Source organism: Dama dama, chromosome 9 (genome assembly GCF_033118175.1).
Source record: "Dama dama isolate Ldn47 chromosome 9, ASM3311817v1, whole genome shotgun sequence".
NCBI lineage: Eukaryota > Metazoa > Chordata > Mammalia > Artiodactyla > Cervidae > Dama > Dama dama.
This window is the reverse complement of record NC_083689.1, coordinates 71,419,135-71,436,867: the sequence shown is the minus strand read 5'-3', so window position 1 is coordinate 71,436,867 and position 17,733 is coordinate 71,419,135.

Here is a 17,733-nt window from a genome sequence, read left to right as displayed (position 1 = left end):
TTAACATGTATTAATTGATTTAATCCTCACCTAAGAGGTAGATATTATCTCCATTTATAGATAAGGAAATTGAGGCACAGATGATAAGAAGCTGTATATCAAACTTTACTGAAGAGTTGGCAGAAGCCAAAGGGAATTACAGAGTGTGAGGGAAATAGTATAAAACTAAATACTAACTACAGCTGTCTGTGGTTAAAAGGAAAAGCATCTAAGGTTAAACCCTTCATAAAGGGAATTTCCTTCCTGGAAACCCCACAGATCCTATCATTGTTTCTGGACCCTCATATTCTCATATGAGAAAACAGCTGTCTTCTCTACCAATCTGTAGAACACTCCACCTTTCCTTACAGGGACTGTTCTTGACCCAGAGTCATACCTCTTCCCCAGCCTTTCCACTAGGGAGTGTGTTCATGCTCAATCATGTCCGACTCTTGGCGACCCCACAGACTGTAGCCTGCCAGGCTCCCCTGTCCATGGAAATTTCCAGGCAAGAATATTGGAGTGGGTTGCCACTAGAGAAAATATCTCAAATTCTGAGTTACACCGTCTGGCATAACACTCAGAAGTCGAGGAGGCGGGCTGTTGGGGGGCGGGATGTTGGTACTCCGGGTGTCCAGCCCTCTGGTGTCTCTATGATATGATAGGTGACAGTTGAAGATCGTCTATCTTGTCCTGCCAATAACTGTTGAATCTACCTGTATCTCCCTAAGCTTAACGTTCATCATCAGAGGCAGTTAAATCTAAACCACTCCATAGGGTTACAAAGAACCGTACCAAAATGCTTCATAATTTGCAAATGTATCTTTCTCAACACTGGAGTTAGTGCTCTGAATTACCATGGTTCCTTGCTTGGGTTCACTGCCTCCTCCCCTTAGTATGGTTTCCCTAGGCAAACCATCTTCCTCTCCATAACTGTCTGGGGTAGATAGGAAGTATGTCGGCGAGGGTATGAAGGCTTAGGTCTTCCAGCCCCACCACAATATAAATAAGGTCATCTGAGACTTTTTTTAAAAACATACTTCCTCTGTGTTCTAAGACATCAGTAAAAGACTGTGGTTGATACTACTCAGTTACATTTTACCCCAGCACCGAAAGTATTTGAGAGATCCCTGAGGGCTTGGTTGTTAATAAATGCTGTGTAACTACTTTCTCTAAGGTAAGTACCAGGGCTTGGCCCTTACCCAGCTAAGTGGTAAGAAATCTCGTGTTAATGTTTTATTATGGTAAACATTATTTGGGGCTGGCTCTAAACACGGGGATAACTTAGTACAATAAACAATTCAAGGTCAGTTTTTAGAATGAAAGCAATGCACAGAATAATAAGTTCTCCAAAGCACTTTTACACCAACTACATTGTTTCAGTTTCACGATAATGCAGAAAGGTCGTTAGACTTGGCATTATTACTTGCATTCAATAGAACAGGAAATTGACATTTTAAGTGATTGGACAAGGTCACCCAGCTAATTAAAGTGCAAAGCTTGCTTTCAGACAGCCTAGTCCAACTCTTGCCAAAGCATTGACATTTGCCTTCTTTATATCTGTAAAGCATTTCAGTTATTCCCCTAATGTATAGTTCTATAGGTATCTATTAAAACTCATTTAATCCTTGTGATGGTTAATCTTATGCATCAGCTTGACTGGGCTAAAGAATACCCAGATAGCTGGTAAAACACTGCTTCTGTGAGTGTCTCTGAGGGTGTTTCCAGAAGAGGTGAACGTTTGAATTGATAAACTGAGTAAAGCAGATGGCCCTCCTCAGAGTGGTGGACACTATCCAATCTGTCGAGGACCCAAATAAAACAAAAAAGTGGAGGAAGGGTGAAGTTGCTGTCTCTGCCTGTGAGTTGGAATATCCTTCTTCTCCTGCCCACGACATCAGAACTCCTGGCTCTTGGGCTTTCAGACTCGGCCTGGAACTTACATCATTGTCTTTCCTCAGCCACTTCCCTTAGTGGGTTCAGCAGTGTGTTAATCAAGAATACAAGTCTGACATATATACACTCTGATGAATAAAATAGATAACTAATAGAGAACATGCTGTATAGCATGGGAAACTAATCAATGATCTGTGGTGATCTAAATGGGAAAAAAATCTAAAATAGATTGGATATACTTATGTGTATAACTGATTGACTTCACTGTACAGCAAAAACTAACACAAAATTGTAAAGCAACTATACCCCAATAAATAATAAAATAAAAATTAAAAGGTAGACATGGGAAAAAAAGAATACAAGTCTGAGATCCTGGAATGAGCTCTGAAAGAAATGTACTCAAATTGGAGGAGACAAAAATTCCTCATGGACACTAGGAACCAGCAAAAAAATAATTCTAGATATTATTATTATTGACATTAGGAATAACTCCTGAGAGTTACCATCAATCAACTAAAATATGTCATTAGGGAAAGAATAATATTTTCAACAAGTGATGCTGGGACAACTGGATATTTGCACATGGAGAATGAAACTGGGCCCTACATCATTATACAAAATTAGCTCAAAATGAATCAAGGGCCTGAATCTAAGAACTAAACTACAAAACTCTTAGAAGAAAATACAGAGGTAGAGCTTTGGGACCCTGGAATAATCAATACTTTCTTAGAATCAGCACCGGAAGGACAAGTAACCAAAGAAGACATTGATAAGTTGGACTTCATCAAAATTTTTAAATGTTGTGCTTCAGAGGATCAATACCAAGAAAATAAAAAGACAAAATGCATAGAATGGGAGAAAGTATTTGCAAATCATCTAGCTAATAAATGACTTATATCTAGAATATACAAAGAAATCTTATAGCTTAACCATAAAAAGACGAAAAATTCAATGAATATATGGGCAAAGGACTTGAATACATAATTCTTCAGAAAAGATAAACAATGGTACTTAAGCACATAAAAGGATGTTCAACATAATTAGCCACCAGGGAAACATAAATCAAAACCACAACGAGGTACCACTTTGGATGGTACCTCCACAAAGTAGGTACCACTTTGTACCTACCAGGATGTCTATAATCAAGACTTAAAGAGAATGTGAACAAACCCTCCATACATTGCTGGTAGGAATGTAAAATAGTGCAGCCATTTTGGAAAATATTCTGTCAGTTTCTCAAAAAGATAAACAGAAAAGTATCACATGACTCAGCAATTCTGCTCCTGGGTTTATACTCAAGAAATTAACATATGTGCACACAAAAGCTTGTTGTTCACGTTATAATTATTCAAAGTAGCCAAAAAAAGCAGAAAGAATTTACATCACCTGATGTATAGATATAAAAAATATGGCATATTCATACAATAGAATAATATTCAGCCATGAGAGAGAAATGAAGAACTGATATATGCCATAAATGAATGAACCTTGAAAATATCATGCTTAGTTTAAGAAGCCAGACACAAAAGGTCACATATCACATGATTCCATTTATATAAGATGTGCACAATAGGCAAATGCATGGAGACAGAAAGTATATTAGTGGTTGCCAGGGGTTGGGAGGAGAGGGAGATGATAAGTGACTGCTAGTAAGTATGATAGCATATTTATTATGCTATCATATGTTATATCATAACATATATATATGTGTATATATATATATATATATCATAACATATGATAGTTTAATGATAATGTTCAGGAATTACACAGTGGGATGTGAATATGCAAAGAAATAGAGGAAAACAATAGAATGGGAAAGACTAGAGATCTCTTCAAGAAAATTAGAGATACCAAGGGAACATTTCATCCAAAGATGGGCACAATAAAGGACAGAAATGGTAAGGAACTAAGAGAAGCAAAAGATATTAAGAAGAGGTGGCAAGAATACACAGAAGAACTGTACAAAAAAAGGTCTTAATGACGTGGATAACCATGATGGTGTGATCACTGGACTAGAGCCAGACATCCTAAAGAGTGAAGTCAAGTGGGCCTTAGGAAGCATCACTACAAACAAAGCTAGTGGAGGTAATGGAATTCCAGCTGAGCTATTTCAAATCCTAAAAGATGATGCCGTTAAAGTGCTGCACTCAATATACCAGCAAACTTGGAAAACTCAGCAGTGGCCACAGGACTGGGAAAAGTCAGTTTTCATTCCAATCCCAAAGAAGGACAATGCCAAAGAATGCTCAAACTACTGCACAATTGCACTCATTCCACATGCTAGGACGGTAATGTTCAAAACCCTTCAAGCTAAGTTTCAACAATACGTGAACCGGGAACTTCCAGATGTTCTAGCTGGATTTAGAAAAGGCAGCGGAACCAGAGATCAAATTGCCAACATCTGTTGGTTCATAGAAAAAGCAAGGCAATTCCAGAAAAACATCTATTTCTGCTTTATTGACTGTGCTTTTAAAGCCTTTAACTGTGTGGATCACAACAAACTATGGAAAATTTTTAAAAGAGATGGGAATACCAGACCACCTGACCTGCCTCTTGAGAAATCTGTATGCAGGTCAGGAAGCAATAGTTAGAAACTGGACATGGAACAACAGACTGGTTCCAAATAGGGAAAGGACATTAAGGCTGTATATTGTCACCCTACTTATTTTACTTATATGCAGAGTACATCATGTGAAATGCTAGGCAGCATGAAGCACAAGTTGGAATCAAGATTGCCAGGAGAAATATCAATAACCTCAGATATGCAGATGATACCATCCTAATAGCTGAAAGCAAAGAGGAACTAAAGAGCCTCTTGATGAAGGTGAAAGAGGAGAGTGAAAAAACTGGCTTAAAACTAAACATTCAAAAAGCTAAGGTCATGGTATCTGGTCCCATCACTTCATGGCAAATAGATGGGGAAACAATGGAAACAGTGACAGACTTTATTTTCTTGAGCTCCAAAATCACTACTGACAGTGACTGCAGCCATAAAATTAGAAGACGCTTGCTCCTTGGAAGAAAAGCTATGACAAACCTAGATGGTGTATTAAAAAAACAGAGACGTCGGCGCTCCTCCTCACTGCGGAGGACGCCCACACCCTTTCTCTCTGGGTGTGCATCTCTGCCTTGCTTCTATCTTAACTAAACAAACTGTTTCTCTGTGTACCCTCCCACTTGTTATTGTGCTTTGTCTCTAGTAATAAATTTTGTACCTACATCTGCAGTTTTTGCCTCCTTGGTAAAAAAAAAAACAGAGACGTCACTTTGCCAACAAAGGTTTGGATAGTCAAAGCTGTGGTTTTCCAGTAGTCATGTATGGATGTGACAATTGGACCATAAAGAAGGCTGAGCCCCGAAAAATTGATGCTTTCAAACTGTAAGCAAGAGAAGACTCTCAAGAGAAGACCCTTGAGATTCTCTTGGACAGCAAGAAGATCAGACCAGTCAATCCTAAAGGAAATCAACCCTGAATATTCATTGGAAGGACTGGTGTTGAAGCTGAAGCTCCAATACTCTGGCCACCTGACGCGAAGAACCAACTCATTGGAAAAGACCCAGATGCTGGGAAAGATCGAAGGCAGGAGGAGAAGCAGGCGACAGAGGATGAAATGGTTGGATGGCACCATCAACTCAAAGTACATGAGTTTGAGCAAACTTCAGGAGATAGTGAAAGACAGAGAAGCCTGGTGTGCTGCAGTCCACGGGGTCGCAAAGAGTCAGACACGACTGAACAACAGCAGCAAATGTGAACGTGCTAAAAATCACTGAATTCATATGTTAGAAGACCAAATATTATGCCATGTGAATTATATCTCAATTAAAAAAATAACTTTCAGCTTCTTATAGGCGCTACATTAAGGAAAACAAATAAATCACTTAATTCATGGAATCTAAACCCATCACCTGGGGCTTCCCAGGTGGCACTAGTGGTAGAGAACTTGCCAGCTAATGCAGGAGACTGAAGAGAGGCAGGTTTGATTCCTGAGTTGGGAAGATCCCCTGGAGGAGGGCATGGCAACCCATTCCAGTATTCATGCCTGGAGAATCCCATGAACAGAGAAGCCTGGCAGGCTACAGTTCATAGATTTTCAGAGTTGAACACGACTGAATGACTTAGCACTCATGAAAACCATCAGCAGGGAACCTAGTAAGGAAAGAATAATGTTCAGAAAACCACCAGGGAGGTCAGTTTGGCTGTTAAGACTCTAAAAGTATTCTAGGAGCACTCCACATCAGTCTCTAGGAAATCTGCATCATGCTTATACCATGACCAGCCCCAAAGTGAAGCTACAGTCTTAGGACAAAGCTGATCTCATTTCTCATTAACCTCCATCTTGCCATCTTTCAGATGTTTCCTCTGCAGTATCAGAAAGAAGCAAGGTCAAGTTTATGACTCCTTCTCAGATAAATTAACTCAATTCATTCAACATATTTTATTGAGGTGCCAGATACTTCTTAGACCCAGGGAATCCATCATGATCAAGATAGATGTTCTTCTCCATTGATTAAACTCATATTCTAATATGAAAAATGGATAATAAAAAGTGTGGTGTTTGTCTTTAAGGGCCCTCCCATCCCCAATCTATTCAATAGCTTTTTCTGATCTGCTTCTGGAGAGGTGGGGTGCATGTCTGTGGATGGTACAAACCAGATTCCCTTTTACAAGCAGGAAACAGGCAGCAAGAAGAGAGAGATCAGGGTATTTCTTCTCCCTCAGCCCTACAGTTCTGGCAAATTTCAGCTACTACATCTCCTGTAAAATAGACTTTCTCCACAGTGCCAGGTCTCATTGGAAATTCTACTTTCTTCTTCTGACTTTTTATACCAAAGCACGTGTGGTAAATTATCTGAAAGAGTTAGTTGCTCAGTTGTGTCCAACTCTGCAATCCCAGGGATTGAGGCCTGTCAGGTCCCTCTGTCCATGGGCTTTCCCAGGCAAGAATACTGGAGTAGGCTGCCATTTCCTCCTCCAGGGGATATTCCTGACCCAGAGATTGAACCCAGGTCTCCTGCATTGCAGGCAGATTTTTTACCATCTGAGCCACCAAGGAAGAAAGGAAGATTATCTGAGAAGATAGTTACCAATGATTCATTTCAACCTTTTATGTTCATACTGACCCTCCTCTTAATAGGTAGTATCTAGTTCACCTCCCCTTGAAACTGGACTTGCCTTTTGACTTGCTTTGACCAGAAAAATGTGGCAAATGTTATGCTCTGTCAATTCTGGGGTAAGTCCTTAAGAGGCCCGGCAGCTTCCACTTTGACTTTCCTGGGACCCAGATACCTAATAAGCGCTCAGGCTAAATTATTAAATAAGGAGAGAAAGAGAGATAGGCCTAGTTCAACACTCACCAGTCCAGCCACTCCAGCACAGAGGCAACGGATGTATGAATGCACCCATCTTGGACCCTCACTCAGCTCCAGGTGAATTTCCCCAGCCAACTCTATCAAGTAGAGAGTGGAGATAAGCCATTTCTACCAATCCCTACTCAAATTGAATAACTATAAACAAATAAATGGTGGTTATTTTTTTAAGTTACCAAGTTGTGGGCAGTCTGTTACACAGCAACAGACTACTGAAACTGATAGTAATGGGTCCTCACTGCTGCTAGTCCCAAATACTCGACATCCTTATTTATCCCCTTAACCCTGACCTTGGCTCCATGAATGGTTCATTGACTTCATCCTCTTGAAATAAACCCCTTTGAGTCCTGTTTCACCAGAAAGAGTGGTGTCTCTGCCCCGGGCCACAGAGCTACAGCTTGGAATTGCTTTCATATCTCTGGATATAGCACTCATTTCATTTTTCCCACCAGGCTGGATATTTGAAGTAGAAGAAAAACAGAAAGAATGGGAACAGCTCCTTCCCTGCCACGTGTGCTTCCTCTCATCTCCCAATATATCTGAAAGTATGATTTTTAAAGTTCATTTATTTATTTCAGTTACACTGGGTCTCAGTTGCTGCTCCCTGGCTTTCTCTGGTTGTGGTGAGCAGGGGCTACACTTCGTTGCGGTGCACAGACCCCTCATTGTGGGGCTTCTCTTGTGCAGAGCACAGGTGTTAGGCGCTCAGGCTCAGTCGTTGTGGTGTGTGGGCTTTAGTCTCCTGTGGCATGCGGAACTTCCCAAACCAGGGATTGAACCCATGTCCCCTGCAGTGGCAGGTGGATTCTTATCCACTGGACCACCAGGGAAGTCTTGAAAGTACAACTTTGATGGGTGTGAGCCATACTGCCCAAGAAGAACCAGGACTTAAAAATGGGAGGGAAGTTGAAAGGGACTTTTATATAAGGTATGAAAGCATACTTTTTTCCCCACAGTTAGAAGTAATTTGAAATTAAGGCAACATATTTTTATCAATACAATTAGCAAAAATTGTAAAGAGCAATAGCATCTAGTGCTGATGAGGATGTGGCAAAGTGGGCTTTTCGATATGTTGCTTGGTGAGAATACGAACTGCTGTCCTCTCTTTAGTACACAATTTGCCAACATCCTTAAATTTAAAAAAAAAAGCAACATATCTTTCCCTGGCCCCACTTTTGAGAATCTATTCTAACCACCATATGTAAAGATGGATGTATAAAGATCTATTTTATTGCAATACTATTTACAGTGGCAAAAATAAAAAGCAGGAACAACCTGATTATCCACCAATAAGAAAATGGTTCAATAAATTATGGGACATTCACATTAAGTGTGATTCACAAGGAATCACGCTTGCATTAAAAAGAATAAGCTAGATCTGTATTTGTTGAACTGGAGGGATATTTATAATATGCTATTAAGCAGATATTTTAAAAAGCAAGCATCATGTATAGCATGATCCTAAAGCAAAACTTACATATGTGTACATAAATTTGTTTATATGAACATGGAGACAGTATAGAAAAATACCTATCATGCTTTAACAAGATTACCTTAGTGGGTGAAAGCAAATGGAAAAGGATTAAATTTCCTTTATTTTTTGATTGTTTCACTTGTTGAGTATATGTCACTTTCATTTTTAATTCTCCTGTCCCCACCCTTCTTTTCACCTTAGGCAACCAGACCTAATTTATTTCACTTTAATTTAGATTAACTTAAACTGTTCTAGAATTTTACATAAATGGGTTCATACATTTTTGTGTCTGGCTTCTTTTGTTCACTGCTGTGTCTATGAGATTCATCTAGATTGTTATATATATTTGTAGTTCATTCGTTTTTGTTGCTAAGTTGTATTCCATTCAAATGGTATGTTACTATTTGTCCATATCCTGCTTATGGACATTTGGGTTGTTTCTAGATTTTGACTATTGTGAATAAACCTGCTGTGAACATTCTTGCACAATAATTTTTTTATTGAAGTATAGGTGATTTACAATGTTATGTTACTATCTGCTATACAGAGAAGTGATTCAGTTATACATATACATACATCCTTTTTTATATTCTTTTCTATTATGGTTTCTCAAAGGATATTGAATATAGTTCTCTGCTGCACAAGAATTTTGACATAGATTTCCATTTCTCTTGGATATATACTTAGTATTTGAATTACTGACTCAAATGATAGATATATAAGGATGCAAGAACGTATTTTACTATTGAAAATTAAAAAAACAATAAAAACATTTCCAATGAAAACTTTGAAGAAAGAAAATGAATCTGTACTTCAAAAAAACAATAATCATTGCTATCTTTTTGTCTACTCCCTCCCCTCCCAATAGGTGTTTGCATCTATCTGTCAGTTCTTAGGCTTCCCAGGCCAGACCAGTGACCCACTACTTTTCAGGATGAATCATCAAAGATGAGGAAATTCTATTGCTATACTTGCCCAACAGGAACTTGATTTAGATAACACCAACGAGAAGCCTTCAGATTCAAATGATAGTTTAAGAGAACTGCTAACACACAGGAAAAGCAGCTTCCATAATCGGAAACTTCTTGCAAATCAAACAAAACAAAACTCATAACACTCCTTTTCTATAATAACAAGGTGCCACCAGAATAGATACTTAGCATGAAAAAGAAGAACCGAGTCAAACCAATACATCAAGAAAAAGAGTAGCAGAAGTAACCCTACTGCAAGGGAGAGTTTATAAACAAACTGTGAACTAAACCTTGGTAACTTTCCAAACTTAAACTGAAAGTCCAGAATGCTACAAAAATCCAGTCAATAACAATGAAGACCTATTCTAGGAAGGATTGGCTAGAATAAACACTTTTTTAAAAGTGTTAATAAAAGGGCACTGCTACACCATCAATGACAGATTTTAGAGGTACCTGCTAAACCCATGGCCCACCATCACCCTTTGTCTTAGAAGTGACCTCAAGTTTTAACCCATAGGAGGGTCAGAGTATCAGTATTTCCTCTAGGATATGGCTGTTTGGACTAGAGATGGGTCTCTTACAGTTCCAGTTTGGATTCTAAGTGTCATGGTAAGCCAATGAAGTAGTTACTACAATGCAAGTAGTAACATGGTTTGATATAAGAATTGAAAAGATCTTGGAGGAATAAATTAGGAGGCATTTGCAGTAGTTCAGGTGAGAGGTAATTAAGGTCAGTGGTGGCAGTGCAGAGAAGCCCTAGGGAACCCTTCAACATCTACAAGCCAGGGAGAGGAAAAGAGGATTCCTGAAGTAGCCGATGTGTAGGCCTAAAAGACTAAGGGGTCATGAGAGCTAAGAGAGAAGGAGCTTTTGAGAAGGAAGAAGTGATCCACTGTGACTTGGGAAGCAACAACAAGGAGCCTGTTTGAGAAGAAGACAACCTTTAAAGAGAGCAGAGAAACGGGGCTGTAGCAGGAAGAAGATACAGTGACAAGGAAGTGACTATAGCATGTTTGTACTTTCTTCTGCACCGCAGATAGAAATCTAAAAGGCTGTGTTCTTGACATACGAGAATGCAGGTGAGGAACTCCACAGAGGTCAGGAAGGCACAGAGCAAAGCAGAGAAATCCATGGAAAATGAGTTGAGCCAGAAAATCACCAACACAGCCTTGCTCACCTACTCGGCTCATCTCTGATCACTCTTCCTGTCCCCGCTCCCACCACTGGGCCTTCTTTCACATCCAGAAACAAGCCAAGCTGCATGCTGCCTTGGGCCTGGGCACAGGCTGTTCTTTCTGTCCGGAGTACTCTTCCCCTCTCCACCTCATTAACTCAAAATTGTATTTTCACCTTCACTTTAAATGTCTCATTCCCAGAGAGGTCTTTCCTGGCCCTTTTCTCTATCCCACCTGAAGGAAACACCACCATTACATTCTCTCATAGCACCTTGGTTTTTTTTTTTTTTTCCTTTTCTCTTTAAAAAATATTTATTTATTTAATTTATTCATTTGATTGCACCAGGTCCTAGTTGTAGAACAGGGGATCTTTTAGCTGTGACCACCCTGTTCTTTTCTCCTACAGCATTCTTTATCACATACAATGACAGATTTATCAAGGAATGATTTCTTTAACATCCATCTACTCCCTCAGACTAAATTTTGTGAGAACAGGAATTTGTGTCTGTTTTCACAGTACAGTTCTTGGCAATGGGATAAATGCCCAAATATCAATGTATATTTATTTTAAGACTTAATGAACCTGTTCTAGTACCCTCTCCACATCACCCATGATCTCTGGAAACTAACAGTGTAGCAGTGATGTGAAGTGAAGTTGCTCAGTCGTGTCCGACTCTTTGCGACCCCATGGACTAATGTAGCCCACCAGGCTCCTCCGTCCATGGGATTCTCCAGGCAAGAATACTGGAGTGGGTTGCCATTTCCTTCTCCAGGGGATCTTCCCCACCCAGGGATCGAACCCACCCAAGGTCTCCCACATTGCAGGCAGACACTTTAACCTCTGAGCCACCAGGGACAGATCTTATTTAATCTGTTACATGTCAATCAGTATGCTAGGAATTTAATGTATACCATCTCATTCACCCAGGTAAATAGCAGGGAGGGAACACAGCTCCACCCATCAACAGAAAACTGGATTAAAGATTTACTGAGCATGGCCCCACCCATCAGAACAAGACCCAGTTTCCCCCTCAGTCAGTCTCTCCCATCAGGAAGCTTCCATAAGTCTCTTATCCTTCTCCATCAGAGGGCAGACAGACTTAAAGCCACAATCACAGAAAACTAACCAATCTGATCATATGGACCAGAGCCTTGTCTAACTCGGTGAAACTACAAGTCATGTAGGGCCACCCAAGATGGACAAGTTATGGTGGAGAGTTCTGACAAAACGTGGTCCACTGGAGAAGGGAATGGCAAACCACTTCAGTATTCTTGTCTTGAGAACTCTATGAACAATATGAAAAGGCAAAAAGATAGGACACTGAAAGATGAAATCTCCAGGTTGGTAGGTACCCAATATGTTACTGGAGATCAGTGGAGAAATAACTCCAGATAGAATGAAGAGATGGGGCCAAAGCAAAAACAACACCCAGTTGTGGAGGTGACTGGTGATAGAAGCAAAGTCTGAGCTGTAAAGAGCAATATTGCATAGGAACCTGGAATGTTAGGTCCACGTACCAAGGCAAATTGGAAGTGGTCAAACAGAAGATGGCAAGAGTGAACATCGACATTTTAGGAATCAGCTAACTAAAATGAACTGGAATGGGTGAATTTAACTCAGATGACCATTATATCTACTACTGTGGGCAAGAATCCCTTAGAAGAAATGGAATAGCCATCATAGTCAACAAAAGAGTCTGAAATGCAGTACTTGGATGCAATCTCAAAAACGACAGAATGATCTGCTTTACTGACCACGCCAAAGCCTTTGACTGTGTGGATCACAACAAACTGTGGAAAATTCTTAAAAAGATGGGAATACCAGACCACCTGACCTGCCTCTTCAGAAATCTGTATATATGTCAGGAAGCAACAGTTAGAACTGGACATGGAACAACAGACTGGTTCCACGTCAAGGCTGTATATTGTCACCCTGCTTATTTAACTTATATGCAGAGTACATCATACAAAATGCTGGACTGGATGAAGCACAAGCTGGGATCAAGATTGCTGGAAGAAATATCAATAACCTCAGATATGCAGATGACACCACCCTGATGGCAGAAAGTGAAGAAGAACTAAAGAGCCTCTTGATCAAAGTGAGAGAGAGAGAAGAGTGAAAAAGTTGGCTTAAAGCTCAACATTCAAAAAACTAAGATCATGGCATCTGGTCTCATCACTTCATGGCAAATAGATAGGGAAACAGTGGAAACAATGACAGACTATTTTTTTGGGCTCCAAAATCACTGCAGATGGTAACTACAGCCATAAGATTAAAAGATGCGACAAAACCCACTGAAAAAAATTTAAAAAAATAAAAAATAAAAAAGATTAAAAGACACTTATTCCTTGGAAGAAAAGTTATAACCAACCTAGACAGCATATTAAAAAGGAGGTTCATTACTTTGCAAACAAAGTTCCATCTAGTCAAGGCTATGGTTTTCCCAGTAGTCATGTATGGATGTGAGAGTTGGACTATAAAGAAAGCTGAGCACAGAAGAATTGATGCTTTTGAACTGTGGTGCTGGAGAAGACTCTTGAGAGTCCCTTGGACTACAAGGAGATCCAATCAGTCCATCCTAAAGGAAGTCAGTCCTGAATGTTCATTGGAGGGACTGATGCTGAAACTGAAACTCTAATACTTTGGCCATCTGATGCAAAGAACTGACTCATTTGAAAAGACCCTGATGCTGGGAAAGACTGAAGGCGGGAGGAGAAGGGGATGACAGGATGAGATGGTTGGATGGCATCACCAACTCAATGGACATGAGTTTGAGCAAGCTCCAAGAGCTGGTGTTGGACAGGGAGGCCTGGCATGCTGCAGTCCATGGGGTTGCAAAGAGTCGGACACGACTGAGTGACTGAGCTGAACTGAACTGATCTCATTCACCGCCTACAACAACCCTGAGAGTCAGGGACTCTTTTCAGCCCTGTTTTCCAACAAGGGCACCAGGAATTTAGTCAACATCACACAACTTTACGGTGTAAACCAAATTCTACCAATACCTTAGACAGTGCCCTGCCCTTCCTCCCTGCCCCTCCCTCATTATACTGCCTCATAAATACCTTTCAGTGCTTTTGCTTATTTGCTTATGAGTCTTTCTTCCATATTAGACTATAATCCCCTTGGATAACAACATGTTTTAGTTATCTGTTTAACCCCACTGCACATGATGCCCAATAAACACCAAATGTCAACTCTTTCCTACCAGAAAGGAATGACTCGTGCTGACTCACCTCTTGCCCTACTCCCAGCCTTTAGCCACATTCATTCTGTTTATTAAAGAGCAGCAGTTTGTCAGTTGGACTCTTGGTGTCCACTCCAGTGAGCTCTTCCTAGAGCACAATTCTTTTGCTGAACTGATAATAATTCAAGGACCAGCAACATCTCCTGTGAAGTCTGGACATCTGGGGGCTTTCCCAGGACATTTGACTTTATCCAGAAAGACTCTGCCTCAGAAACCAGCCAGCCCATCCTTTCTGATATCCACACCAGTCACTCCTGAATCTGACTTGACAGCCAGATAAGTTCCCACAGTCATAAGCTACATAGTTACTTCATTGATGGCAACTTGGCTTCCTGTGAATAGAGTTTTCAGAGATCCAGCCACTAGAAACAGTGCACCTACTCTGGCCTCACCTGTGGTCAGGGGACAGAAGGAGCGAGAGCACCCCAGAAGACAGGAAAATGATTCCAAGAGCATCTCTGCCTCCATCTCGCTACTGCCAGAACCTGCACACTCTTGCAGAAGGACTTGGAATGTGTTAGCCCTTTAGAGCACCTACCAGGGTCTCTGAATAGATTCACCTGAGCCCTGCTGACAGCCCTGAAAAGAAATCAGAACAGAGAGTTGGCGAGGGCATGCCCTGCTACCAGCTTACCTGCTGCATGACGCTGTGGCTCCACTTGACTCCTTCCTTCTTCACTGACTCCTTTTCTTTTCAGTTATCCTCCATGGCATTCTTTCCTCTTTTGCTCTCCACAACCCAACTTTTCGGTAATGTAGACCAAATTTTTAAAAAAATCAGAACTAGAAAGTACCTGTGTCATCTAACCCAAGACATCCCAAGTCCTGGCAAGATCACTTACGAAGTTTTTTTAATTGCAGATTCATGCCTGGAAAATCCCATGGACAGAGGAACCTGGTGGGCTACAGTCCAGGTGGGTCGCAAAGAATTGGACACCACTGAGCAACTGAGCATGCATGCATTGATGCAGACCCTACCTTAGACTTATAGTAGTTAACAACTATTGCTTTTGTCTATGTAAACAACCATGGCTTTCATCAGTTTCTTCAGAGAGCTTTTCGGTTCTCACTCTACACAGTTCTCCTAGGGCTAGCGATCGCACAATGCATGGCAGCGAGATAGGTACGTGATCCAAATTGGGCCAGTCATTCCCTGTGCTATTAGACTCAGTGGATGAAAGACTAAAGTGTTTCTTTCCCATTGGTTGCCTAACCCAAAAAAACGGAACCTATTCTCCACAAGCTAATACCCTATTTCCTGCCAACTAGAAGAAATTTAACTGCAATAAAGGGACATGAAAATCAGAGAGAGTTCTGACCGTATTTGCTAAGATCCTTCAAATTCTATCTCTGAACTCCTCTGTCTCCTGGGTCAATAAATTCTCTTACTCTGCTTAAGCTGGTTTTGAGAGTTTCTGTTATTTGTGATCAAAATTATAGGGAATACACCTATTGAATCAGGAACTCAAAAGTTAGGAAAGAGAACCCGAAATTTGAAAGCTGTGCAGGGATTCTGATGTCTAGTTAGGCATAGGATACTCTGATAGACCAACCCCTCATTATAAGGAAAAAGTTGAGGTCCACACAAGTAAAAAAAGTTAAAAGTGTTAATTGCTTGGTCCTATCTGACTCCTTGCGACCCCATGGACTGTACCCCACCAGGCTCCTCGGTCCATGGAATTCTCCAGGCAAGAAAACTGGAATGGGTTGCCATTCCCTTCTCCAGGGGATCTTCACAACCCAGGGATCAAACCTGGGTCTTCTGCATTGCAAGCAGATTCTTTACCATTTGAGCCACCAGGGAAGCCAGAGATCCACATAACAGACTGATAATAATGACAAGGTAGAATTTAGTGAGGACTCACTGCATGCAGGACACAATGTGAAATGAGTTGTATGTATTACCTCATTCAATCCTCAGCATATCACTTTGAATTTACTATGTTTACCAAATCTATTTGCTTGTTTAATATGTCTGTTTTATCTCTGACTATATGCCCACCACCTCACCACCTAGCACAGTGTGTAGAACACAGTAGGAGCTTACTAAATACTTGTAATGTTAAATAAATTTTGCAGATTAATATAATTACTAGCAGCAGTAATAGTATTAATAGCAGCAGTGTTCTGTGATAGGTCACTTCAGTTGTGTCCGACTCTTTGCAGCCCTATGGACCATAGCCCACCAGGCTCCTCTGTCCATGGGATTCTCCAGGCAATACTGGAGTGGGATGCCATGCCCTTCTCCAGGGGTCTCCCTGACCCAGAGATTGAACCCAGGTCTCTTACATCTCCTGCATTGGCAGGCAGGTTTTTTTACCAAAAGCAATACCTGGGAAGCCCAAGTAGCAGGAGGATCACTAACAAAATAATGTGTTAGATTTTATTCTAAGTTATTTTTAAACATTAGCTTATTTAATTGTTTGAGAAAACTTTTAAGATGAGTTTTTGTTATTCCCCATTACGATAAGAAAACTAAGTCACAGAAAAGAAAAGATAACACTTAAGTCATGTCCAACTCTTGCAACCCAGTGGACTGTAATCTGCCAGGCTCCTCTGTCCATGGGATTTTCCAGGCAAGAATACTGGAGTGGGTTGCCATTTCCTTCTCCAGGGGATCTTCCTAACCCAGGAACTGAACCCAGGTCTCCAGCATTGTAGGCAAATTCTTTACCGACTGAGCTATGTGAGACATCAAATAATTCCAAGGTCATATATTTACAGCTGCTGCTGCTGCTGCTAAGTCGCTTCAGTCGTGTCTGACTCTGTGCGACCCCATAGACGGCAGTCCACCAGGCTCCTCCGTCCCTGGGATTCCCCAGGCAAGAACACTGGAGTGAATTGCCATTTCCTTCTCCTATTTACAGCTAGTAAGTAGCAAAACTAAGATTCAAACCCAGGCAATCTGGCTCCAGAGATCTAATTCGCAACCTCTAAGCTTTACGAGTTTACTTAACTTAACCAGAATGACCAACCTACTGAATAGCAGATACAGAATTTGGACCTAGGTTTATTTGAGTACAGAATCTACACTCTTGAACCACTACTTTTTACTTTCTCTCTGTGGTTAACTGACTGACAGTTCACGGTACTACATATAAATGGGGCCCTGGGGTTGTACAATACATAATCTGCCTAGCTCTTGTGGCAACCCTCATATTAATATCAGAAACCAAGTATCTTGACTTCTAGAGAAGAGCAGTTATGTGTGATCAAAAACAACAGTCACTGGGTCAAATACTGAAACCAAGGTATAACTCTTTGCCTCTTGTTTCAGTTTGGATACTTCAAGAAGCAGAAGCCAACCTGGAATTAGAAGTGTAGATCAGAGATTTATTAAAGGATAAATGGAAGAAGGAACAAGAGCACATGGGAAGAGTCTCAGGCTACAAGAAGTTCTGTCAAGGGAGAAAGGAGAAGGAAGAAAGATTGGGCTGGAAGATAATCCGTCCAGTTGCAGCAAAACTGAGGAAATCTGGGCCAGGTGGGGTGGGGAGGGTGGGGGAGCCTAAGGCAACTGTTGGCCCAGCAGAGGAGTCTTGCATTGGCTGGCTCCAGAACACCTTGCTCAGTCGTTGCCTGGGAGTAGCCCATTGACAGCACTGTCTTGGCATAAATGC